Source organism: Sus scrofa, chromosome 3 (genome assembly GCF_054392235.1).
Source record: "Sus scrofa isolate SSC_HxYL_T2T_F1_AM1 chromosome 3, Sscrofa_HxYL_maternal_Yorkshire_Landrace_v2.0, whole genome shotgun sequence".
NCBI lineage: Eukaryota > Metazoa > Chordata > Mammalia > Artiodactyla > Suidae > Sus > Sus scrofa.
In genome coordinates this window covers 144203284-144230864 of record NC_139385.1, presented here as the reverse complement: position 1 = coordinate 144230864, position 27581 = coordinate 144203284, and the positions used below count along the sequence as shown (strand labels likewise).

The following is a 27581-nucleotide window of genomic DNA, read 5'->3' as shown; positions in this document are numbered from 1 at the left end:
GAGACAGACACAGAGATCAAGACACACACACGTGACAGCTTTTCCAGAATAATGTCTTTAAAGCTGGCTGTGGACAAGCTCAGAGAAACTCACACCATCCTGGGGGCCAGTTGCAAACACTGCAGCACAGGACAAACCTCTGAACCCGCCTGTGGCATGTGGCTTCACAGAACCACTGGCCTGCGCACAGTCCATTCTGGTTTGGGTTGGTTTGGTTGGTCGGTTGGTTTTGTTAGCATTAATGCCACACCCGCAGCATATGGAAGTTCCTGGGCCAGAGACTGAATCCAAGCTTCACCGGGACCAACACCACAGCTTCGGCAACACCAGATACCTTAACCCACTGTGCCAGGACGCTGAACCCTCTGCACCACAACGGGCACTCCATTTTCTAGCTTGTTTTTGATCACAGGACGCATCAGACTTGAGAGGGGGAATACGCAAGAAACCGATCTGCATATTTCTCGTGGGATTGACTATTCTTATTTTTTGTAAGGAGACTAAGTGGAATTAAGTTGGTTTTGAGCGTTCGGGCGGGAGCTGTAAGCACATCAACATGTGAAATAACTCTGACTCTCAAGTCTGTTTCATGTGAAGAAAACGCTCACATCACAGAAAGATGGTCACCCTAATTGGCAACCTTTCAGAAGAAGGCTACACGCAAGAGCGACGCACCTCCTGCCAGACCTCGGACCCGCCCCAAAGTGACTAAATACAGTCTCGGTAATAAAACAGCATCGCCAAGACTGCCGTTCCAAATACGGTTCTATGGATGACACTGTGTGTTCAGTCCATAAGAAAACAGCCAAGCTCATGCCAAAATGTTTATGTATCAAACCAGACACACACACACACACACGCTTCTGTGGAAAGACAAACTGGGAAACGGCTGCCACCTCTTGCGGGGAGGGTCTTTCCCAAAGACCAGTCCAGGTTCTTCAGGGTTTGGTTTGGTTCCATTCGCAAAACTAAGCAGTGAACATTTGCAAGACTCTCCGCTGAAGGGCATATGTAAGAAGGAATCGCAAAGCCCTCAGAAACCAACAGGACGGCAGCCTGCTTCCCACGGGGCTTTATGGGAAAAGTCACCCCACTTTATTCTGACATTTGCCCACTGGGCCGGACAGAGCACACACCCACATTCTGGATGAGGAAGCTGAGTCTCAAGGGCAAGTGTTCCTGGGATGAGGCTGGAGGGGTTGGCGGAGGACAGCTGGCACAGCTCCACGTGCGAAGCTGGTGGCAGATGGGGGGGGCTCCTTCTGCTCCTCCGCCTGTGCCTCCAGCAACATGGTCAGTTCAGGGGGCAGGTGTGGCAAAGAGGAAAAACCATGACAGAAACGCAGAGCGACCTTGATGAACGCAGTCTGGGGCAGAAACAGGGCTCTCACCTGGCGGCTGTGCGGGCGTCACCCTGTCACCTCCGGCAGCCGGCCAGGTTCTCCCTGCAAAGCCTGGGAATGCCCCCAGTCCTCTGGGAGAGCGGGTCGTCTGGGAGTGTGGCCTCCACCGCGCAGCGTCGTGTCCTGTTACCACCCAGGCACGCCCAGCGCCCTCAGCAGACAGGGCTTGTGGGTCCATCCCCTGAGCTGTCCGGTGGACGGAGGCTCAGCACGGCCGGCTGATGTGGGGGGCGCAGAGGGGACTGTCCCCCGCAGGGCAGGGTCCTGTCCTGCAGGGATTCAAAGCGCGTGGGCACAGGAGACGGGGAAGGAAGGAAGCAGAGCTGGGCTCTGGGGGGGGCCCTGCTGTCAGGAGGCCACGCAGCGGATGCCCAGCGCACCGGGATGCAGCCCGGAGTCCCCTCCACTGGGCCTGCTCCTGAGCCGCGGGTCCAGGAGGAGGCGCCCACTGGACAGTCAGACCCGCCCTGCTGACCCCCGCGACGTCGCGCTCACGCCCTGAGCTTTGCAAGGGATGGAGTTCTGCGCTTCTGCTTCAGGAGGAGAGGAGGTGCTGGGGCTCGAGGCGGGAGCTCGGCCTCGGTGAGACTCAGAGCCGCTCCATCACTGGCTCCCAGAGAGATCCGGCTTTCCCACGGGATCGCGGACAGAAGGCTGAACTCTGAACTCGAGGCCACACGAAGCTTCCCAGCCTCAGGATGCTGGCCGGTGTGCCCCAGTTTCCCATGTGGCACAGGGGTTCCTGAATCTTGTGCAAACTGCAAAGTCCTTTTTTTTTCTTTTTCTTAGGGCTGCACCCGTGGCACATGGAGGTTCCCAGGCTAGGGGTCGAATTGGAGCTACAGCTACTGACCTACACCGCAGCCACAGCAATGCCAGATCCGAGCAGCATCTGTGACCTACACCACAGCTCACGGCAACGCCGGATCCTTAACCTGCTCAGCAAGGGCAGGGATGGAACCCGCAACCTCATGGTTCCTAGTCGGATTCAGTTCCACTGCGCCACGATGGGAATGCCCCGCAGACTCTTAGATAGTGTTTACCCGAATTTTAAAGCCACCAGAAAGGAACATGACAGAAAGGAGAGCATCAAAACCCCATAAATGTTAACACATGTTAACAGCTGTTCTCTAAAGTGAAACTGGAGGTGGGTTTTGTTTTTCTAAGTTTTCCTTATTTTCTATAATTTGCTTACATGGAGCACATATGCCTGTTATCTTCAAAGATAAAGGAAATATTTTAAATGCACTAAAAACAGAATTACACCCCCCCCAAGAGATGCCTATGTCACTGGGTATGGGGGCCCACCCCACACCTGCAACCACAAAAGAAGCCTGCTCTGGTGGTGCCCACCCCCTCCCCCGGCCAGATGCCCTCTGTTTCTTCTTAGGAAGTCCCATCATCGTCATTATTACTATTATTTTGCTTTTTAGCACCGCACCCACGGCATATGGAAATTCCCCAGGCTGGGGGCTGAATCGGACCTACAGCTGCTGGCCTACATCACAGCCACAGCCACGCAGGATCCCAGCCACGTCTTCAACCTACACCACAGCTCATGGCAACGCCGGATCCTTAACCCACTGAGGGAGGCCAGAGATGGAAAGCGCGTCCACATGGGTACTTGTCAGGTTCATTTCCAACGAGCCATGACAGGAACTTCTGTAAGTCCCGTTATCGCAGGAGATTCCCCGACTTCTTGGGAGAAACCCAGACTCTGAAGGAGAGACACACATCAGCCACCCGAGACGCCCGGCGTCTCCATGAACCCCGATAAACACACCTGTAACTGGACCACCCCAAGCCACCAGCAAACAACTGATCCAACAGTGAAAGACGGATTGCTGGCGTCTGAGAGCAATTTCAGGAATGCCTTATCATCACGGCAGACTTAGCCACAACTAATTCCAGAGCTTCCTTTGAGCATCTGGTATACCAGGCTCAGCACGGGGACAGAAAGAAAGAAGTCCACGGAGCAGGCCGTGAGCACAGCAGGCTCTAAACGAGCCCAAAGTATGAAAAGAGATGTGTCTAGACTTACCCGGGTTCAATCAGGGGCAGGATTTAAACTAAAATCCAGGCTTTCCTGTTATCAGTAGTTTATTGCTGAGTCAAGGGGCTGGGAGGCAGAGGGACCCCTGCCCCCCTGCGGGGTTCTGGCCCTCTTGCCACTGTGCGCAAGCGGTCTGACAGGTGACCTGGTCCTGTCCCGCCTCCCACCGCCTCCCGTTTGTCTAGGCAGCCTGGTCTCTGAGCCCACGGTGCTGATGCCCGCTCAGGGCTCACCCCTTCCAGGGCCTCTCTGCAAACCCACATAATTCTATGTCCATCTAGCCTCCCAGTCCTTGTCTGCTGGTCCACACCATCTAGCAAGGATGCACATGCAATCTCTCAATTCTGCAAACTGGCCTCAACGTTGTACCTCATGCAGGGGATTCTTTTGATTGTAAAACTGGTTTCTAAGGTCTTAAAGCAAGAACATGCATTTCAGGGCAGTGTTTGCAGGGAGACTGGGTGGGAGATGGAAGGAGGAGAGACAGGAACTGGAGGGGGGGTGGTCCTGGCTCCACCCCAGCACAGCAACATCAGGTCCTCCGGACAAAGAAGGGTCCTTCCTTCCTCCTTCTGTTTGTCCCCCACCCCAAGGGGATTTTGGGGTGTGCTCTGGGGGTGTCTTAGCTTCCAAAATTTCTTCCCTCTCTTTCTGAATCTTTCTAGAACATTCTGCTGCTGAAAAAAAATACATATGGCAGATCATTCCCTCCTTCAGGCCAAAATTCTTAATGCTCATATCCTAGATCCTATTTATATGTACAAAGAAATGTCTTGAAAGGCTTTAAAAGAAAAAAAAAATTAAACCAACTTCCCATGTCTTACTTTAAAAGGTGAATTTTTCTGCAAAATTTTAGTCAATCAAAGAATTTATAAAAATAACCTGGCTTGTGCTATTACAAAGCAGGAAGGAAGAAAGGGAAAGAAAAGAAAGAAGAGGGAGAAAGAGAAAGAAAGAGGGAAAGAAAGAAAGAAAGAAAGCGAGCAAGAGAGAGAAAGAAAAAAGAAAGAAAGCCAACAGGGAGGAGCCATCACTTCCAAAACAGCCCCCTGCCACTGGACTCCTGCCTGAGCTGGTGCATTTGGCTTTTTCACCAGGCTCTTTGCCTTTCTGAGAAGGAGCACCACCTTGTGTGTTAATTGACAGGGAAAATATGCTGGCTTTTCATGTAACCAGTTTCCCGTGAACATGCTAAGGACAGTGTCAAAGTACTTTCTTAATTCTTTGACTTTGGACTGAGTCGGCACATGACATTTCTGGATAATCCTCCAGACTGAGTGCCCCACGGTGGGGGATCTTTGGATAATGGCATTACCTGGCATCACCCATTGATCACACTGTCACATCTCGGGCTCCATAGGGAAAGAGGGATGCCGTGAAAAGGGAGGACCAGAGACGTGTTTGTGACAAGTCGTGCCCAGAGTGTACAGGCAGAGCCTCTTGGGGAGCAGAAGAGAAGTGGACCAGCGAGGCCAGCACCCAGAGCAGGAAGGGGTGGGTGTCCCACGAAGGACGTGGAATGGGGGCAGCCATGGCTCAAGGCAAACGCCTTCCCATCATAGCCTCCGCTACATTCACCCCTGGCTGGGAGCTGCCTCATCTAAGTCTTTTCAAAACAGTGTTTCAGATAAAAAGACTGCACGGTCTAGGGCAAAATTCCAAAATGTGAGAACACAACACAACACACACACACACACACACACACACACCAGGCCTGAGCCCATGGCTACTTCGTGGATGGTGTGTCGTGTGTATTTCACATTGCGTGCTGTAACTTTGCCCACGAGCAGATCCACACGTTCAGTACACTTATATTCGCCCAAACGCCCAAACCCCAAACCAAGCAGATGATGTGGTTCTGTCAAGGGAAGTGGATTCCCTTGAGACCTCACTCAGGAGCGAGGTCCAAGTCGGGTGCTTCGGTGCGATGCTGGGGGAGGGAGCTGCCCCTCTGAGAGGCTGTGGGCGGCTGTCCCCTGGTGCTGCTCGTGGAAGCCATGGTGATGGAGGCAGGGCTGGAGGTGACGCTGGGTGTTGACTCTGGACCCACCCAACCCCAGGGTCACTCACGGAGCTCGGGGAGGGTGAAATGAACTCACCCCCGGACACTTCCAAGAGCCCTTACTAGCGCTTAGATCAGTATAGCTCAGCCCTCGTTACTATTATTACCTGGTTATTTTGGATTAAACTTCCACAGGCGTGCTGGAGATACAGAATTACAAAATAATATTCTAGGGTGGGAAAGCCTCGTGTTTTCTGGTGAAAAAGCTTCCTGGCATCTCCTGCTCCAGTTTTACTCAGTCAAGTGTGGTCATCACAGCTTTCTCCTTCTGCCTTGGGAAAGGGCCTTTGCCCGCCTCACTCAGCATCTCCCCTCCTCCTCCTGGTCCTGACCTGCTGCCCTAAGGAAATGGGCCATGCTTTTGCCTCCCGACTTCTTTAGGCTACACATGCACACGCTTCCCTACTTCCATATTTCCAGCTCAAATTTCTTTTTATCATTAATTTTAACTTTTTCCATTAATTTGGGAAAGACTCAAGACAACCTAACATAAAAGATGTAAACAATTCATCATTAATAAAATATCAAAGGGAAACATCTGGGGTGAGAGATAATTTGACTGGGAAACAATGTTGATGGGATTTAAACACTTTATGCTCCTAAACACAGGATGCTCTCCTTCTCCCTACCGACCCTCATTTACTGCACATCCTACTTCTCCTCCTCCCTGAAGTCTTCCTGGACAGCCCTATCGCCTGGATTCCCAGCCCTCATCCTTTGCCAGTGAGCCCACTGAATGCAACTTATCAAGAGGATGTATGGGGAATTAGTTAATTTCAAGGACAAGTTCCCTCTTTCTGTTCCACCAGAAGGCTCCTGGAGGAGGGTGGCTGCTGCCCACAGGACGCCTGGGCAGCTGTCCACCCACCTAGGCTGGAGCAAGGAAGGAGCCAGACAAGAAAGAGAACCCTACTACTGCCCCTGGAAATTCAAATTACTTTGGAAACAGCAATGAAACCAGTCCCCCATTAGTTATTAAACAGATTTTAATTAAGAATGTTATATTTTCCCAAATATGCATCTTTTGAGCATGAAAGATTTGCAGAACCAAGGCTGGGTCAGTTTTCCAATTTTTAGTTTTCTGTAACACATATACGTGTAGCTTCCCACCAGGACATGTTCAGAAACCAATTCACCCGCATAACACCTGTTACCTAGCTACAGTGGCCACTGTCAATTGAGGAAGCCCAAGACGGCTGTTCCTAGGCTGCTGTGGATTTGCCCACTGTGGGGATTGTTCATCTGAAGTATAAGCAGTAAAGCCCTGTATGTAGAAAAGAGGCCAACTGAATTAATCTACAACAAAACACAACTTTGCTCCCAATGCTTTTATGCAGCAAGGGAGATTCATAACCTAAGGAGGCAAATTGGGGCAAAATGTAGGGTTTGTTTTTGTAAGAGAACGTCCTCCAGATGTCTCTGAATGCCAAGTTTATTGCTGACCATGTCTTCAACCCTCTCTAACCCCGTCAGGCCAAGGGAAAACACAGGGGTGGATGGGCCGGTTTCTGAAAGTAGCTGTGTTCAGAGGGTCCTAAACGCCAAAGGACCTGCCTGGGAGATGTGACCAGCAAGGAGGAGGGGGGCCAAGCTGACCTGCAGGCCTAGGCCACGGTAACCACCTCGAAGGACCACGCCTGAAAAGTAAAATGGTTGGACCCAATAGGCAGATGGAGGTTTCTTAGAATAGTGAGTGGAAGGTTTCTACTGGGGGTTGGCTAACCATGGCCACAGGTCAAATTGGTGCTATGTGGTTTTGCACATAAACGATTTTTCAGAACGCAGCCATGCCTACCATTTACATATGTTCTATGGTGCTTAGCACTATGATAGAGCTGAGGAGCTGTGGCAGGAAACACACAGCACCACAATTGAAAAAAGGTATTATCTGATTCTTTATAGAAATAGTTTGTCCACTCCCATTATTGGTCATTCCTTGACCAACAGAAAATCAAAGAGAGGCTACAGCCTTGAGAACACAGAAAAAAAACTACAAAAGAGACTGAGACCAGACAATACATGATGATTCGTGATTTGCATGAGAGTGAAAAAAAATCATTTAAAGAAGAGAGAAATAAATGCATTGTATAGTGAGATAATGTTGAGCAGCCAAAGCTGTACTAAGAAGCAGAGGCATAGCACTCTCTGTGTCAGCAGTGACGAGTACACTGAGGATCTGATGGGGACACACAGACACCTTCTGTTAGTGAGGGCTCCTGTGTGTGCACATGCACGCCTGTGCACCTTGCTGCCTGCCCAGCATTACTGAGAGCTGTAATTTTCAAACTTCACCTGGAGAAGTTAAAATGCAGATTACCAGGTCCCCCACAGTTTCTGAGTCTGTATATTTGGGGCAGGGCTGAGAAGATGCTTTTCTAACAGGTCCCCAGGTGCTGCTGCTGCTGATTTGGGCACCCAACTGAGAACATTTCTTAAAAGAACGGTCTCCATTACTAAATTCATAAATCCTCCTGATGCTTCCTACAGAGCAGAAATTAATTCAGGTGAAATGCAGTCCCTGTGATTTGTGGTCATGACTTCGATTTGGGGGTTCATATTTAAAACAACTCCTATTCAGTTTCTCTCCATGACTGAAAATGGGAAGGTTGGTCTTAAGGCACTGATGATCCTTTCCAGGTCCGATTCTATGTCCATGCCATGCCTGTGACTCAATCTCGATTTTCATGGACACCCTGCGAGGGACACATGGGGAAAAGTCCACTCTGTTGTACCTAGCACATATATACAAAGACTCTAAAACCATGCTTTGCATGTAACAGGTTATAGGATAACAAACCCAGGATTTTTAGGAAAGCTTTAAAAAACGTAAACCCATTGAACTAAAATTTCTTTCCACTTTGTACTCATAACTTATTTCTATTGCTTTACATAATTTTTTGTCTTAAGAAAACTAACTTCTCTGTTTGGATGCATTTACAAAGTATGTGGCACAAAGATCAAGCTTTTTGAAGCTGATATGAATGAAAGCGTTACTGATTAATCTAAGATGGAAAAGCAACACCTTTCTCTGACTCTCTGCTCCTGCTGGGATGAAACTCTCATGTCCTTTGATGTTTATTTCTCCTTCAATTAATGCCAGGGCACCAATCAAATTGGAAATCAGATCTGAAGTCATGTTTGTTGACTGACTCTTGATTTGCAGCCCACAGGGATAATAAGGACATCGTGCAAATCAAACAGTTTGAGTCAGTAAGAAATTGCAAATCTTTACCAAAGACTGCATCAGGTGGTCTTCACAGTAATTGAAACAATTTATGGTTTTGAATTTCTTTTGCAGACTCAAGGCCCAGTGAAACATACCTGAAATGTCTGCAAAGAGGTGTTCCCTTCAGAAATGCAGAACTGATCTTCCTCAGTGAACACCACGGCATCCCACAAGAACTGTGGATCAGGAAGCCAGTCTGCTGAGAGGAACCCCCTCCCGCACAGAACGACCTTTCTGGTTATGCTGCACGAGAACTTGCAGGCGTCTGTGAGCCTCTTGGGTCGGGAAGACCCAGCCAGTCCTGTCCCGTCTCTTCCCTTCTATTCTATTTGAAGTTGGTGTGAATGAAAGCGTTACTGATTAATCCAAGGAGGAAAAGCAACGCCTTTCCTGAGCAGAGCAGGGAAAAAAATTACAGCCAAGAAGAAGGACTAACTTCCAGAAAGAAGTGTCAAATGTCAGAAGTCGTTTCATTCTTGGGCTGAATATTTGAGGAGTTATATAATCTCATCACTGGATATTCACGCTAAAGTGTTCGATGCAAAAGACTACGAATTAGGTCTGTAACCCCAAAGTGGGAAATGACGTCTTCTGAAAAAAATCTGTAGACCTTTAGAATCAAACAACATTCCACCTGCTGACTGACCCCTGGCCGTGCAGCAAATGCATCTGGTATGGACCACCTCGATGAGGTGCTAACTGCGCGGGAGGCACAGTGTGGAGGCTTCAAAGCCGGGGTAGCTGGGGGGCTTCTGCCTGTCTGTTCCTGTCTTCGCTGGGGGCACTAGGCCAAGGTCATTAAGCTTTTTGAGCTCCAGCTTCTTTCATCCACAATAAGATGCTAGTAACACTGTCTAGGGGCATGTGGAAGGTAACACGAGCTAACCTATGAGGGACATGTCTGGCAAGAGTCACGGGCCAGCATGTGACGTCTGCTCCCACCCCTGCTCCCTGCAGATGGTGCCAAACCCAGAGCAGGGGAGGTCCCACCCCCTGAGGCTGCGTGTCACCTCGCCGGTCCTTCTCAGTGAGTGACTGTACCTACTCGTTTCCCGGACATTCTCAGATCTACCGCCCTAGCAGGAGCGTGTATTTGGGAAGGAGACCGTGTGCAGTGAGCGGGCTCAGGTCCACACCGGGCTCCTTCTTAGCAGACGTGGGCTGTGAGCACTCTGTCCCAGTGACCTCACCAACAAAGCGGGCATGTGAGTCGAAACCCTGCGCAGAAGTTCCCTGAGGATTGAACTAAACTCACCGAAATGTTGAAGGCATAAGAAGTCCACGTGCGCCACCATGTAATGACTCTAAGAACTACCGTATCACAGCTAAAAAAGATAGGTATTAGCCAACAGTCATAACTTCTAACCAGAGGTTGAAGGCTGAGATTGTGACTTGTTACTGTGAAGCTTCCCGTCACTTGTGCTCCTAACTTTGAGTAATTGAAACAGAATCACCACAACTCCAGCCCGAGTCCTCTGCATCCGGCTAGAAGTACTAGGGAATTTCCTTTTATAAAAAATTTAATTACTGTCTATAATGCCCTCTTTTAAAAATATTTATTTATTTATTTATTGTCTTTTTAGGGCTGCACTCATGGCATATGGAGGTTCCCAGGCCAGGGGTTGAATCCCAGCTACAGCTGCTGGCCCACACCACAGCCACAGCAATGCAGGATCCGAGCCGTGTCTGTGACCTATACCACCAGTTCACGGCAACACCGGATCCTTAACCCACTGATCAAGGCCAGGGATTGAACCTGCGTCCTCATGGATACTAGACGGGTTTATTAACTGCTGAGCCATGATGGGAACTCCCTAGGAATTTCTTTATTTCTGTCTATCTTGCCTTTTTCTTGCCACCTTACAGAAGCTTAATCTGTAAGCAGAATTTTTGTTCACTATATTCCGTCCCGACCCTGCTCTGTTTAATTTTCCTAAAGAAAGACCTTCAGGGTCCCTTTCTTTTCCCAGTTCCACATTTGCAAGGAAAACATGGTTTCACGTGTGTAGGGTGCCACCCGCGAGTGTCTTCAGAACCAGAGGGAGATGGCCACTGGGTCACCTGTTTGATCCAGCAAAGGACAGTTCTTCTTATGTCGTTTTAACACCCTCGGGGACTATGCTTCTGTTGCTTCTCCCGGGAAATCCTGCCAAATTCTGAAACGCGCTGCTCTCAGGAGCCTTTCCTTGATCTCATGTAACCACCTCTTTTCTAAAGCTGGAGTCCAGGTTCCTCTAGGAACTCGTCTTGCCTCCCCGGCCGCCTGTCCTTAGGCAACTCAGGCAAGCGGGGCCCGGCTGTGTCCTCGCGGGAATCCCCGGCTACTGAGCGTGCTCCTGCTTCCAGGGTCCTTTCTCATCGCACTGCCCTTCCTCCCAAACGCATTTGTTGGCTTCTTTGTTTGTTTCTTGGTCTTTCCCAAAAACGTCTTGCACGGGTCTCCAGCTGTTTTTAAGTTTTTCATTTTTGTTTTCGTTTCTTGAACATGGCTCTTTGCAATGTCTTCCCATTTCATTGCTCTTGAAAACTATCAAACCAAAACAGAAAACTGCATTTCTAATGCATTATACACATCTTTTGATATTTTTTGCCCATTTTCATTATAAATCTGATTACAGTCTTTGAGACAGATCAGAAATGATGCCAGAATCTCATGAGCTAGAAATACAACTCTCCTAATGTGAAAGAGACTCCTGATGTTAAAGAGACACAAGACCATGGGACTGGAACGGAGAGGGTAAGTAACACGTGCCCGCCAGAGAGCCGGGGCCACAGAGTCACTGCCGAGTCCTCGAAACCTTCATCAGTGGGGCGCTGGCCGGGCAGGAACTTCAGATTTGACCAATTGGGCGGAAGGAAGAATGCAGGACAGAGCACACTTAGGGGAGAAGCAAGCGAAAAATAAACAAGAGAGTTGTGCAGAGAGCAGCCCAATTTCTACAATTAAAAACCTAACCGAGTTATGGAGATCGTTAAAACCATTAAAGTTTTAAGGAGTGGCTGGATTATGGAGCACTTCTGGTAAGATGAGACTGAAATAAAACCTGCTTCGGGAAATTTATGCTGGACATTATCATAATCTTTTCTGGAGCCAGCCAGAAGGAATATGCACTGAGAACAGCCTTCATTCCTCAAAAGAATACAAATAAAATAAAAAAAAATTCACAGGGAAACAAAAAGGAATGAGATAAAATTCAAGTCCACTGACTCGGACATAGCCTCTATAAAATACCCTCGCCAATACGAGTTTTCCTTAAAGGGTGGATCTGAGTAATATCACGTGATAAAATGGGGCCACCTAGAGCGAGGTAGTGGCAATTCTGTGATCCCCTGACAGACGGGGCCACCCCTCCGCCTCGGCTCAGGAGGCGGAAGGGCTACTTTTTTCTTTCTGTTTCCACTATTGAATTCCAACACCTAGAGCAAATGGTGTCTGGCACGTAGTAGGTTCTTAATAAATTTTAGGTGAAAGGAAGGAAGGCGGGAAGCAGGGAGGGAGGAAGGAGGGGAGGGTGAGATTTGGGGTAAAATAGTGAATAAATGACACCAGTGATTCATATATTTCCCCCTTTAACTTTCTGAAAGTCTTTATAAACTTTCCAATTTGCTTTAATATCTTGTCAAATAAAACATTTTCATTCGTAATGGTAACTGCAACTATAGCGTCTGATCTGATTATCTTCGCTATTGATTTGAATTTTCTAGCAAATTAAATGACCAAATCATTTCTGCCCAAATCCAAATAGAGACATTATTTTTTTTCCTTCACAGTTTATGCTATGAGTAGAGGCTGCTTTTCTTTTCAGTGAGTTGGAAAGGACTTTGAGGTCCTGCCTGCATGGCGCCAGCACACACGTCATAGGCAATCAATAATCCATGTCTTCAGCTGAGAAGAGCATAAAGTACTCAAAAAAATTACTGTTTTCTCCAAAGGCAGGGTGAAAAAGCACAAATGAGTTTTGAAAATAAAAAGTGCATTAAGCTCATACCTTGTAAATGAGGGCCAGCACTGCCCTTCGAGAGGGTGGGCATAGCCATCCTTTCGGTGCTGGTTGACCGACGGTCCTGGGACAGACCTTCTTTCAGTATCTGAGAAGACGGTCTGTTTACACGCATCTTGAAAATGGAGGAGACACGTGATCTTACTGGCTCGAGGCTCCAGCCCAGATGCTCCTCACTCCCAGTTCCAGCTCCGCATGGCCCTCGACTCAGCTCCCGGAAAGGGGCCGACACACACCTGCAAAGCGCCCAGGATGGTGCTTCAGGGCGACGGGCACCTCCTCACGTGAGATGATGAGTGGCGGACCGTGTAGGGCATGTGGACTTTGCAAGTGGCGGGAACCATATTTCTGCAGAGGCTCCGTGGGCACGGAGATCGGCAGGTCCCTGGGTCAGTCCAGCGCAGCCAGGAGCAGAGTCTCCTTACAGGCAGCCCCGAGAGTCACCCATCCCAGAATCCTGGAAGGGTCACAGAGGAGACGCTCCGCGCTTTAACTTGATCCTGACTCTGACTTAGTCTTGCGTTGCTGACAGACCATCCCGAGTCCTTGAAGTCTCCCACTTCCCAGGAAGCCACAGCTCAGCGAGGATGCCATCTGAATGTGCTCCCGATTTGCCAGGCGTTAGGCTGTGCCTCCTGTGTGTGCCGTGTAGTTTAGGCCTTGCAACAGCTGTATGACACGAGTCTTATATCCTCATTTCTTACTTGAAAAAAAATGGCTCAGGCAGGTCAACGTGGTTGACCAAGGACCCCTGGCTAGCAGGCAGGAGGGCCAGACCTTGAACCCAGAACTGATGGACCCAGAAGCCCAAGGCCATCCAGCACGGCCTCTGCATTTACCCCCGGAGTCCAGCATTTGCGCTGTGTTTCTGGATTTTGGACTCAACTCAATCCGACTGTCAAAGACTGTGCCTCCCTTCAGGTACCTTGGGGGTGGATGCCCCGTGTCTATGCTACCCACGATTCCCCATGATTCCCCACGATCCCCGACGCCGAGTCTGACTGCACAGAGCCTGACGCTGTTTTCTTTGTTCATATCTGTACAGCGCCTGGGACATCCACAGAGATATGGTACCTGATCCCTCCCTGCCCCCCTCCCCGCAAATTGACAGGCATCAGCCTTCGTGTATCACCTTATGGGGGTGACTTGAGCACCCCCCCCCCCGCCCACTATAACCTGATCATGTCAGTCAGCTGAGTCCCTTCTGCTGTGACCAATCCGGATGGACTCCATTCCAGATGCCTTCTGACACTGACCTGGACCATGCGGGGGCAGCGGGGGTGGGGGTGTTGATCATTTCCTTGAATGGACCAGGCACCCTGCAAGAGAGTGCTGCATGGATGACGTGGTGAACCCAGCCTTGAATGTCACCGAGAGGGCAGTGCTGGGACGAGGTTCAGGTGGTTGTGAACCACAGAACACCTGGAGAAGCTCAATACCCTCTGATGAAGGCAGTGACAACTATGCAAGCCAAACCCGGTGGACTCAAATGGATTCTGCAATTTTTTTTTTAGGGCCGTTTTCCTGTGCAAGAAACCAGATCAAATGCTAAAGGGGTCACAAAGGTCAGAAAAAAAATGATAAATAAAATCATGAAATTTGTAGGCAGTCAGGAGTTCCCGTTGTGGTTCAGGGGTAACAAACCGGACTAGCATCCATGAGGATGTGGGTTCAATTCCTAGCCTTGCTCAGTGGATTAAGGATCCAGCATTGCTGTGAACTGTGGTGTAAGTCACAGATGTGGCCAGGATCCCACATTGCTGTGGCTGGTGGCTACAGCTCTGATTTGACCCCTAGCCTGAGAACCTCCATATGCCGCAGGCACAGCCCTAAAAAAGAAAAAAAAAATTGTAGGCAGTCAGATGTGGGTTCAAATTCCTGCCTTATCATGTAATGACTATAAAATCTTGGACAACTAGAATTCAGCTTGTTTATTTGAAAATGAGACTAATGACATCTACCTCTTAAAGTTGTCATTGGAGTTAAATGGTATTATGTAAGTGACAGCACATTGTCTGGCATTAAGGAAATTCAATATATGAGAGCTCGTACTACCTTAGTCATAGAGTCCCTGGGAAGCAAAGAGACACATCTAAGAGCATTCAAGGCAGAACGCAGTTAAGAGTATGCAGCAGGCACAGGGTATAGAGTAGCCTAGAGTATGAGCTGTGGGGAGTCAGATGAACTTACACCACTGAGTCCAGCTGGGAGTTCTAGGGGACTTTGTTTGTTTATTTATTTATTTATTTACTGCCTTTTTCCAGGGACGCACCCGCGGTATATGGGGGTTCCCAGGCTAGGGGTAGAATCAGAGCTGTAGCCGCCAGCCTACACCACAGCCACAGCAACATGGGATCCAAGGTGTGTCTGCAACCTACACCACAGCTCATGGCAATGCCGGATCCTTAACCCACTGATCGAGGCCAGGGATTGAACCTGCAACCCCATGTTTCCTAGCCAGTTTCATTAACCACTGAGCCACAACAGGAACTCCAGGAGTTTTCTGAAGAGCAGGGCAGGCAGCGTCTCCTTTCATCTTCGGGGCAGTGTCCGGGCAGCCCTGCAAGGCAGGTTCTGGTTTTAAGCCCATTGTGTGGGTGGATATAGTGATTCTAAGGGAAGAACGGGAGTCCAGCAGAGCTCACCGAGTTGACAGGTGACTAAGCAAGGCTCAGAACTCAGACCTACCCAACTTCAATGTCCGTGCCTTCCCTAAGACACGACACTGCTCCAGGGGCAAGATCCACCCCAGGCCCAACGGGAAGCCAACGGACCCTCCACCAGGAGCGCCGGGGGCTTCACACAGTGAGACCTCAGTAAGTATGCCAACCATGTCATAAGAATGAGCAAGCCCAGGACCCCAGTGGGCTGGAAGCCCCAGAGGTGCTGTGGCAAAGGCACTGACCCAAGGGCTGGCCGGCGGCACATTCCCGTGAGTGGGCCGGTACCAAGGCTGAGACGCAGGATCGGGGCTGGGGTTGGGAGCACAGTGGGGGAGAAGAAGGTGACCAGGGAGAGTGCCTGGAGGACAAGTGACGCTTTGTCCCGCCACCAGGTAAGGAAGAGCAGCCCGGCAGGGGGGCTGGGAACCAAGAGAGGCCAGTGGAAGGGGTGCAGAGTCGCCAGGAGAGCAGTGACCGCAGTACAGCTGATGCCGGGGGGCGGGGGGGGGGGGGGCTGTGAAAGGTGGTGTCGGGAAAAGAATGTCCAAGGAGGGCCACACTCACAGGGGAAACTCTGTCAGCCGCCGCTCCCTTGCATCAGCTGCCCCTCACCAAGTGGCACCTGCACCACAACCTCAGTCATCGTCACGGGAAACCCGAACGTCCTGCACTATTTCCATCCGCTCTGAGTTTAAGGCGGAAACTCAGAGGGGAGGGGATCCCCAAGGCCTCTGAACAGGTGGAGGACAAACTGGGCTTGAACCCCCCCACTGCCCCCCCACCCCCGTCTGCCCCGTGGTGACCCAAAGCACTTGCTCTGCATTGTTTTAGAAGGAGAACTGGAAGCCACCTAAGAAGCAAATGCAGCACCAATCATATTGTGAGAAACAAACACGCAAACCAAGGACAAAACCTCCCCAGACGGAGGGAGCAGGACTGTAAAAGTGGCTGTGCCGTTAGGAAAGGGTCCGGGCAAGCAACCAGCCCCCGTGCTCCCGAGGAGGAAGACGCAGTCCGACAGGTGCGTCTCAGCCAAAGGAGAGGTGGGGTGGGGAGGGCCTGGGCGCGGTTGGGACGGTGGAGCTCCAGGCACCCCTGGGGCAGCGAAGTGGGACTATCCTGCCGTGGGCCAAGTATGCTCGCTTTCCACGCAGACAGGACTGACGTTCGGCAGCAGAGACGAGAGTGAAGACGGCAGAATGGGCCCCTCCCTCAAAGCAGGCGTGAGAGCAGAGGAGACCAAGCCCCCACCCCACTCAGCTGCCTGCGTTTATGAACCCAGCACTCGCTCAGAACGTCCCACTTGAAAGTTCACTTATGAGTCCGTCTTGAAATTAATATTAACGAAGGGTGAGGGTCGGGGGAGCAGATGGGAGCCCCAGATGATGCCAGCTTTGTGTAGAGTTTAAAACGAGATCATTTCCCCATTTTCCAAAAGCCCATATACATGTTATTCAAGCATATGCCGACTGTGCATGGGAATATCTTATTTTCTGAACTGCAAATAATCAATTTCTCTGTCATCATTAACTGGGAACGAAGGTCATGATGAAAGTATGGAAAAAAACACAATCCACCCCCCAAACACAGACATTTGCTTTATACATTTTGCGTAAAGAACCAGGGAGGTGAGTGGAGTGCGCGTTTTGTTAATTTGCACATAAAGGTGACCAATTGCCCACATGCAGGAGGAGCAACAAAGAGAGACAGAGCAGGAAAAACAGGACACACCTCTGGTGGAAACACAAGATGTATTATTTTAAAGCTCAAGTTTCTCCATTTAGACCAATCCATAGCCTATGAAAAGTTATTAATGATTTTTTTAAAAAAAACTTGAAAAACAGCCAGAGGTGTAACAAAAATTACCATCTGGTGTGAACACTAACCTCTTTGGGAAGGGATGGTGCACATTATAAACGGGCAAGTGGGAGCCAGTGGTGACCACGTCCAACCGGGAAACCATAGCGGAAAACCCTCAGGAGGAGGCGCCTTAGCCTCTAACTTCCAATTCCCAGCCCTCCTCCTTCCCGATGTGCATCCAGCCTTGAGGACGTCCTGCCGTTTGGCTCTGGGCCGGCGTCCCTTGCCAACGGCTTTACAGCACCTCCGCCTCAAAATTGGGCATTCCATGTTTGGGGAGTTCACACTCATTTGATTATCGGCCTCGGTAAAATATGATTGTGAAGATAAGTCTACAGGGAAGGGAAAAAAATAAAACAAGCGATCCACCCACAAAGCAGGTAGAAACGACACGCGAACGCCTTCGTCCCTTCAGAAGAGGCCCCCTCCGCCCACCTCACGGCGCAGTGTGCTTACGATCCCGGAAGAAGGGGTGACGATGCGTAGCTGTGTGGTCTGTCACCAGCAAAGACCAAGAGTCCAGGTCTAGGGACCAGTCTCGGCCCCCCCACCTCTAGCAATGTCACCTCACCCAAGAAATGCGACTCTGTGCTTCATAAACCATGTGCAGGTTGAAGCATCAGATTTTTAAAAATTCTGTTTCAATTTATTTTGTAAAACACAATAAAAATGAATCTCTGGAAAAATGACCACACACTTGTGTGTCACAGCAGTGCCAAACGGCCCTGGGCATCTTGGAACTGGCACTGTCACTCTCTGCATGTGACCTGCCCCAACCTCTCTCCATCCCCTCCACCTCCCTCGCCTACAAAGGAGAACAAACTTCTGTCTCCTAACAGCCCTTGGGAAGATGGGATGAGGTCATGGTGTGATCTTTTTTTTTGTTCTTTAAGGGCCGCACCTGTGGCATATGGAGATTCCCAGACTAGGGGTTGAATCAGAGCTACAGCTGCTGGCCTACACCACAGCCACAGCAACTCGGGATCTGAGCTGCGTCTGACCCTCAGAGGTGACCCTCAGAGCCAGAGCCCAGACCTGCTCACCACGGCCACTGCAAACAGGCAAGCCTGGGAACAGCCGAGCCAGAAGCACTTCACATGTTAGGACATGGATCAGGTGGGTGCTCTAACTTTATAAAGGCGTCTGTTAACGTAAGAAGTCCTTTCGCAACTACACAGAGGTGACTTTGCAAATCTGAGGATAAAAGCCTGGAGGATCAGCGGGTGTCCAGGAGACACGGATGACCTTAGGCTGTCTGCTAACAGCTACACCCATGGGTCACCTTCACAGCGTCCTGCCCCACATGCTTCTCAGGCTGGGTCTGCTTATGCAGTGATGACGGCGCGAGTGGCCCCAGAAGGGGGTTTGAGAAGGCCAAACATCGATTCCTGTCAGACTGAGTTGATTGAATCCCATCCCCTCCACACATGGACACAAAGAATGCCTTTTACGTTTCTCATCTGGCTTTTTATCTCTTCTTCTTGACTGTGTCTCTTCCTCCACACTAGGGCCAATGCCTGCGTGACCCACGCCCTTCCAGGCAGCCCTCCCAGCTGTGCCCACCAGAAGGATCAGCCCTTCCCTTGAGCTGCCCCAGCCCTTGCACGTGGCCCCAAGCATCCACGGTGTCGGTGCACCTGCTAGAACCTGCCTCACTCTCTCTCTCTCCCCTTTTCATCCCTTCTCGCCTGGCACAGTGGTTTGTGCAAGGCAGTGGCTCAGCGATAAACCTTGTGGAGTCACTGGTGTCATCGTCCACCAGCTGAAATGATGGCGGGACTCCCGGGTTGCAGGGCAGTCCCGAGGTGGGGAGAGAGAAGCAGATCACACGCGGAGAAAGGACAGTGAGAACGTCTCTGCCGACACACCATCCGTGGCTCCGAAACCTCTACTGCGTTTATCAGCAAAACGGTTCTTTAGAAAATACAATTGTCGATATTCCCAGTATTTCTTTGAACAGCTATGGGTTAGGATTTAGATATCATGTATGAGGATCCATGTACTGCAGTTGCCCTCTCAAAAGTTAGGTAAAAACAGAGTATAAGTGGTGCTTCCAAGATTGCATTTATAGAAAAAAATGTAGATATTTACTCTTTACATCAGAAAAAAAGAAATAAAAAGCAATTCAGTATTCAAGATATAGTCAGGATTGTAGCTAATCTACTAAACTCTCCTGCTTTGAAGGAAAAAAAAATCATAATATATTTCCAGCAAGTTTTTAAATGCACTTTTATATCATTTCTGGAACTATTTCTCAAAATATGGAGTTCCCATCGTGGCGCAGTGGTTAACGAATCGACTAGGAACCATGAGGTTGCAGGTTTGATCTCTGCCCTTGCTCAGTGGGTGAAGGATCTGGCGTTGCCGAGAGCTGTGGTGTGGGTCGCAGACATGGCTCGGATCCCGCGTTGCTGTGGCTCTGGTGTAGGCCGGCGGCTACAGCTCCAATTGGATCCCTAGCCTGGGAACCTCCATGTGCTACGGGAGTGGCCTAGAAAAGGCAATAAAAAATATACATATATATTTTTTTAACATTACAAGTCACAGAAAAGTCCCCGCTCATTAAGTCAATTTGGCTTTTGATTTTCAAATAGAAAAGATAACTATTGATTCTAAAATGCTTTTCATCTATAAGACTAAGGGCTTTGTCCACATGGCAGTGACCAATGTAAGAAGTTCCAAGTGGAAAATAAACACAAAAGTTGCATCTCTGTAAGAGTGACCACAGTGGCCACGTGGCGAGGCTCTGCCATGTCCGAGGCACGCGTGGGCGGTTTACAAGTAACACAGGTGTGGCGGGTTCCACGTGACAACTCATGCCCTCCCCACACGACCCTATGAGGGTCCATGCCACTAACACCCACAGTTTACAGGCGAGGAAACCGAGGCACTGAGAGAAAACAGACCCTCGACTTTCACGCTCGAAGTTGGATGGGTTCCGCTGGGCTCTCAGTACTAAGTGCGGCGACTTCCTGTTGGTCGGACGTTCTAACACGGAAACTGTGCACAGACACAAAAGTGGACCAGCGAGCACCATAACCCACTTCCCCAGCAGTCGGCATTCATCCCACCTGCCATCCGCGCGCCCACGGCGACACTATTCCAAAGAAAATTCCAGAAGCCACACAGTTGTGTCTAGAAATGTTTCAGGGTGCATCTCTAAACTACAAAACACAGCCACAATAGTATTCATATACTTGAAAAAATTAGCAATAATTCCTTAATGTTGTTGGTATTTTATTTTATTTTTTTACTTATTTATTTATTATTTATTTATGTTTTTTGGGCCGCACCCACGGCCTATGGAGGTTCCCAAGCTAGGGATCAGATTGGAGCTGTAGCAGCCTACACCACAGCCACGGCAACGCCAGATCCTTAACCCACCGAGAGAGGCCAGGGATGGAACCTGCGTCCTCATGGATACTAGTCAGATTCGTTTCTGCTGAGCCACGATGGGAACTCGGCTGTTGGTATTTTCAATGGTATAAATAGATGATGCTTTGATTCTAATGTATGAGGTCTCAGCCTTTGGTCAGATGGAATACGTTTTTTTCTGGCTGCATCTTAATACCTGTAGGGTAAGTGTAAGGGACATGCATAGGTGGAGAGCTAGAAAGCCAGGCCCGGAGAAGGAAGGACCCCCACCCCCCAGGACCTCTCCCGGCCTCATTCCCGCCACCGCCGCCTCTTCCTCACACGTCTGCCTCACCTGCTCTCGCCCACCGTGACTCCCCCTCCTGGGGGGTGGGGGCTTGGCATGCAGTGTGCCGGCCACAGCCCAGGTTGCAGGACCCCCCACCCCGAACCCCCGCCTCACAGGGGCCTGGGTGTCAGCCCGGAACGCGGCGCGGGATGATCTCAGCTGTTCTCTCCGACCGCAGCCACTCAAACACGGGCCCGAAGGTAAAAGAAGGCCCCTCCCGAGGGAATCTTCCTCCTCAGGCTCGCTGGTCTGTGCCCCCTTCCCAGGAGCCTGAGGGTTGTGACCCCGGGGGGCCCTCCAGGGTTCCTGTGCGGGCACAGGTGACACAGCTCCTTGGGTCTGCGGTTTGGGGTGTTACGGGGCCAATGGTACTGACTCCCCCCGCCCCAGGGCTACTCCTGAGCGTGGGACCATAATCTAAGGTCGGGAGAAAGGCAGTGTCAGGTGTCAACATTCCTATGCGTGGTCACAGATGAGGCGCTCCAGGAGTGGGAGAGGGAGAGGCGGAGGGAGCCCAGGAGGACAGGGGGAAACGTCCTTGGGTCCCCCCGGCACCGGCCTGGCCGCCTGCTCTTCCCAGGGGTCCACGCCTCCTGGCTGGTCCGCGGGTTAGTTCTGAGCCGAGAGTGGGCGCACATCATCTCTCTCTTCCGCGCCTCCAATGAGAGATTTTAACTCACGTTGTCAAACGGCCGACCCTGGACTATCCTTCCCTCCCTTCTACTCTGGAGCTGCTGTCCCGAGGCCGCGGGCCAGTCATTTACTTATTGAAGAAGCAGAGACACGCCTTCACCTAAATTCAAGGCTGGGGTAAGAGGTGAATGAACCAAAAGCTTGGATGCGGTACAATTATGCAGAATTTGGAAGAGATGAGATATGGGAAGTAGTAAAACTAAGTATCACAAAGGGGAAAGATGAAAAATAATCAGTCAGAAAAGCTAAAAAGTAATAAAACATTCAGGAACAACTAAACACGTTCATAGACTGAAATGCAAAGTATGACTTTTCTAAGGTTCTCTTCACATAAAGAAGATTCTAAGCATATAAGAATGAGAGCATCCAGTGTCCAATCTGGCGATTTTCATGAAACCACCTTAAAGGCACGGGTTAAACACCGTTCACACATGGACTGCAGGGCCCACGCACTCACGTTGTTCTCACATCCCCACACGTCGGAGTGCCTGGCGTGCAGGTGTGTACCTCCAGGACAACCATACGGCAGGGGACCTCCTCGGAGGCCAGTCCCCGGACCCTGCGGTGTGGGGGGCAGGGGCCGGGGGGCGGGGGGGCACCTTCCGTCACCTCCCTCCAGCGTTCTCCTCTTTGAAACGGGACGATTTTACTTCCTACCATGGACAGCTGTCAGCCCCGCAGGACACGGTCACACAGGACGTGTCTGCGATGGTGCCACAGGCAGGTGGCCTGTGTGAGGAATCTTCCAGAAAACAGACCCACAGCCTGAGGGGCATCGGAGCAGAGGTTCCAGGGTCCTCTGTTGTGCGGTGACGTGCTGACCCCCGTTCCATTTCAGGTCTGTCTTTGCAGCAAATGTACACGTCACAGCCAGTTACCGATAGTTTCAGGCAAGTAACTTTTTTCCTCTCTAACAAAACCTTCGGTCACCTGTATGGAGGCGGGGTGTGGCTTCCCTCATGGTCAAGAGGGGGAACCCTTCAACTAGCCCATGCGTGTGGTCAAGAATTGAGACCAACGTTTACTACTTGATAGAAATTCAGCAGACTTGGTATAGAGACCTTTCAACTTCACCCTGAACAGGGTGAACTGTATATTCAGAAAAATACGGTAACTGTCATCGAATATTTGAAATACTCCCATTTGAAATAGAAATTAGTCCTTGGCAGCCACAACACTTCCTGACCAGAGCAGATTCTTCCGCTACATCCCTTGAATCGGACTGAATTGAACCGACTTATTCTGTATCTCTCCAGAGGCTAAACTTAGGAACAACAGGAACATAAGAGAAAACAGTGATTTCTCATCACGAATATCATGAGTAATAGTCCAACCTCTACAGTCCAACAATGGAAGGGCCACCTTGCTAGGTGGTCGGTTACCTGCCACTGGACACAGTCAAGGAGCCACTGAAACGCTGCTTTGTGGGGCTGGGGGGCAGGGGTGGGGCGTATTCAGGACGCTCTGCTGACGGTGAGAGGAGCAAGGTCCCGTCTTTCTCCAGCGGTTGTGGACCTTGGGATACTCAGGGAGAGACCTTAAGAGTCATCTTGGCCCCTGTCTTGGAGGCTAGTCATGAGATTACACCTTTTAGAGCAAGTTTGCTATCGTTTCTCCATGCTCTGTATCAGCCACTCAGTCTGAGTGTGGATTCTGCTGCTAAAGGGGAGTCATCAGGAGGGCTCTGCCCTGTCCATGTACAAATCAATGGTGACTCCCTATGTCTAACACAAGGTAGGGGCCTCCTGCACCGTCCCTGACACCTTACACACGGCAGGGCCTCCTGCACCGTCCCTGACACCTTACACACGGCAGGGGCCTCCTGCACCGTCCCTGACACCTTATACACGGCAGGGCCTCCTGCACCGTCCCTGACACCTTACACACAGTAGGGGCCTCTGTGCTGAACCAATCAAGGAGCAGGAGAAGAGAGGGTGGCGTCAGGAGCTGAGTTCTTGCGCATTCAGGACACAGACAGACAGAAGACTTTAGCTTTCAGACACCACACTGTGAGATGACTTTGCCTTAAAGTCAAATCTCCACGTTGGCGATGGACCGGCAGACCGGCCAGCACTGATGTCAGCTGTGTGTACAATCAGAGGACATGCAGTCCCCCGGCAAGATGTGGAAAGAAGGGGCATTTTGAGAGCATCTCCTTCTCAGGAGCCTTCAACTATCCTTTGACCCAGCTGCTAGGCTATGAATTTTTTTTTTTTTTTTGTCTTTTGTCTTTTGTTGTTGTTGCTATTTCTTGGGCCGCTCCCGCGGCATATGGAGGTTCCCAGGCTAGGGGTCCAATCGGAGCTGTAGCCACCGGCCTACGCCAGAGCCACAGCAACGCGGGATCCGAGCCGCGTCTGCAACCTACACCACAGCTCACGGCAACAAGGCTATGAATTTATGTGAAGGAAATAATTAACAGTGCAAGAGTTTCAGGTAAAGCACTGGCTATGAAGACTTTTTTGTAAAGTGGAATTTTAAAAAGCCAGCTAATAAAAATTACAACAATTAGATATATTTCAGCACAGCTATGAAGTGGAATACTAGTAACCAAGAAAACGGATGTTACCGAAATGTATTTACTGAAAGGGCAAGGCATTCCATACGTCCAGCAAAAACGGGCTAAAGAACAAAATGTATGGTGAGATCCATCTTAAGGTAAAGTCAGTGCAAAGAGAACAATTCCAAAGGCTCCGAACCAAGACACCAATTGCAGTTATCACGGAATTCTGGTGTTTCCAGTGTTTTAACTTTTTATCTACTATATGTGCATTCTAACGTCCTAATTTTTGTGCGGTGAGCGTACGCGAATTGGGTAAAGAAAACTAAAGTGAAAACGTCTCTCTCTGGCAGTTGCATGTGCGTGGGAAGGACAACATTCAGAAAACATGACCCTGATGACTTTGACATGGAAAAGGGAGGGAGACGAAAGAGAGAATGCTTTGGAAAAACGTATAATCCTGAACAATTAAAAATGAGTTGTTTGGGAAATAAACATACGAGTTAGTCTCTCACAGCCCTGACGTTATTTGTAAGAGCAGCGTTTCGCAACCCACCCCGAGGCCCAGAAAGGTCACATGAGTGACTCCAGGTCGCCGGACAGGGCCAAGGTGGCCAACACCCCTTAATGGAATTGAGAATTAATGAAATCATGTCTCAAGACTGATTCCGAGAGGGGTACAAACGGCCTCCTGAGATGTCCCGGCCCGGGACGGGGACTCCGGGTGGACACTCAGGGTGGGTTCAGTGCAATCTGTGTGACGGGGCTGGTTGTCCGCCCCCCGCAGCCCCGGGTCCTCATGGCTATGGGGGGTGGCATTTCTTTTTTAAGGGCACAGCAAGAAGTGAAAAAGATAAGCCGAAAGTGCCCACCATGGCCCAGTCCAACACGGGCGCAACAGCCTGATCAACATTTGCTTCTCCGTGTGCAAATCCACAGTAAAGGGGAATTTCACCAACGAACGACACTTGGAAAAATGTCCCCTTTCCCCCCGACTGTCCGCCCTGCTCCTCTGAAGGAGCGAGAGGTGCTGGGCCACGTGGGTTACAGGCACCGGCTCCTTCAGCGCACCCCGCAGGTTCCTCTGTAGGGTTATGAGGCCCCTTAAGGAGTCTCCGGGGATCAGTTTGGAATCGACAAGACACCACGGGAAGATGAGGAGCGACAAGTGGAGAGGCTAAAAACACTATTTAGAAACAGAAAGAGGCTTTTCGCTTGATGCCCTTGGCTTGGCTGGGCTTCTGGCTGAAATATCTGGATTGCCTACGAGGCTCTTCTCGGTGCAAAGGGAGCAGAAGAAAGTTGGAGCTGATGTATCATTAACACATGCAGTTACTCAACCAGCCAAAAACAAATAAATAAAAGGAAAACCGAAGCATCTAAATATCAAAACCAACGAGAAACTTTCTCAGCCGGCTACTGTGGCATATCCAGCATCACCGCGGCGTGAGCTCAGGTCATACCCTCTACAGGCCCATCCAAAGCACAGCCCCAGCTGTGTGAACGTACCACACACTGTGAGTCCTCGAGCGTCTGCGTTGATCAGGCGGCGGCTGCGTGCACCTCGGGCCCGGCCTCTGCGTGAGCTTCTCTGCACCTAAGAGAGGACAGAGAGGGGTTAGCGGGCCGGAGGTGATGGCTTCCCGACATGTAAGCTGTTCTCCGGGCAACGCAGGGGGTGCGCAGGTGCATGTGCACGTGGGAGCAGTCCTGGGGCCACACAACCCTACGTACGTCTACAAGAGGTAGCGCTTTGGAAATAGAAGTCTGTTCCTTAGTAAAAATCCAGGAGCAGGGCCAGTGTGTGCACCCTGAGTCAGTCCTCAGGCCGCGGCCTCCCTGCAAAGACCACCCACAGAGGGAGGCCAGTCAGAGATGAACTCAGAGGCCCAGGTCAGTGCCTGCGTGTCAGGGGGGAACCGGCCACCACGAGAAGGTTCTGGGCGGCAGGGTGTGCTCCCAGGCTTCAACACGGCGATGCGTTCTGCGTGAGTGAGGACCTCACAACCGGCTGGGTCACCTAAGGCCCCATCGGGATGAATTCTGCGGGGGAAATAATCTAGATTTTAAAAATAATAAAAGTACATAAAGATGGAATGAGGAAGGCAGGAAGTTTCTGGTCTTTCCAAAGTTCCAGCTTCCCATGGAAAATGGGGTTTGAAGAAAAGGGAAAGAAGTCCTTTGGAACATTAATTCAGTTTTTCCTAACCACCAACCTTATTCATTCCAATTTTAGCAGTTCTGTGGGAGGAAATATGAAACATGAAATTCTACGCATTCGACTGTGCATGTATTTTTACCTCTACCTGAAATGCCCTCCCTCTCTGGGTCTTCACAAGCCTGCCCAGGTCACACTCCCTGTTTTGTGTGATGATTGAGAAGAACGAGAATCTTCTTGTTAAGAAGAGCACAGACAGTCGCTCCTACAACAGAATACCCAACTAAGACGCCAGATGCTGAGCCAGCAATCCCACCCCTAAGCATCTCTCTGGAGAAAACTAATTCAAAAAGATACATGCACCCCTATGTTCACAGCAGCACTATTCACAACAGCCAAGACACGGAAGCAACCTAAATGTCCATCGATGGATCAATGGATACACACAATGGATAGATATACACAATGGAATATTATCCAGTCATAAAAAATGAAATAATGCTATTTATAGCAACATGGATGGACCTGGAGATTCTTCTACTAAGTGAAGTAAGCCGGACAGAGAAAGTCAAATATCGTATGATATCAATTCTGTGTGGAATCTAAAACATGACACAACTTAATTTATTTAGGGAACAGAAACAGATTCACAGACATAGAGGACAGACTGGTGCTTGCCAAGGAGGAGGGGAAAGGGATGGACTGGGAATTTGGGATGCAAACTATTACACACAGGGCGGATGAACCACAAGGCCCTACTGTGTAGCACCGAGAAGTGTATTCAATGTTCTCTGATGAAGCATAATAAAAAAATATTTAAAAGAACTTCTATACGTACATCCGGGTCACTTCTCTGTACAGCAGAAATTAACACAGCACTGTAAACTGACTACACTTCAATGAAATAAACTAAAACAGAAAAAGAGGCCAGATGCCGTGCGAGATGCTGAGGGCCCACTGCCTCCTCAAAGGGCCTGTTTACTCCACCAAGGTGGGAAATACTGGTATTGGCTCCAGATTTTAAGCTCACCGAGACTCACAGCTGGGACTCAAGACCAGCCCCGACCCTCGACTTCGTTCCACATCTCCAGGCTGCCCTCCAGTTTCTCAGCCCCTCTAATACATCCATCCTGAGTTCTTCATTCTTTGGAAAGAGAACATTTAGCAGCTGTGAACGTGCTCTGGCTCATAGGCAGAAACATTCCCTTTTGCAGCTCGAATAGATGACGCTTCCAAGACACATCATAGTTCTTAAAATG

At 50.0% G+C, this 27581-nt stretch overlaps 1 protein-coding gene across 50 annotated transcripts in view; it reads right to left on the bottom strand.

Annotated features, from left to right (window-relative positions):
• The window catches only part of MYT1L (myelin transcription factor 1 like), a 365227-nt gene that overhangs the window by 298728 nt on the left and 38918 nt on the right, over positions 1 to 27581 (bottom strand). For all 50 annotated transcript variants that reach the window (XM_085020083.1, XM_085020074.1, XM_085020067.1 and 47 more), the window contains exon 2: positions 25674 to 25761. The gene's annotated coding sequence lies outside the window, so the exon portion shown is untranslated. The remainder of the gene's footprint in view (positions 1 to 25673; positions 25762 to 27581) is intronic.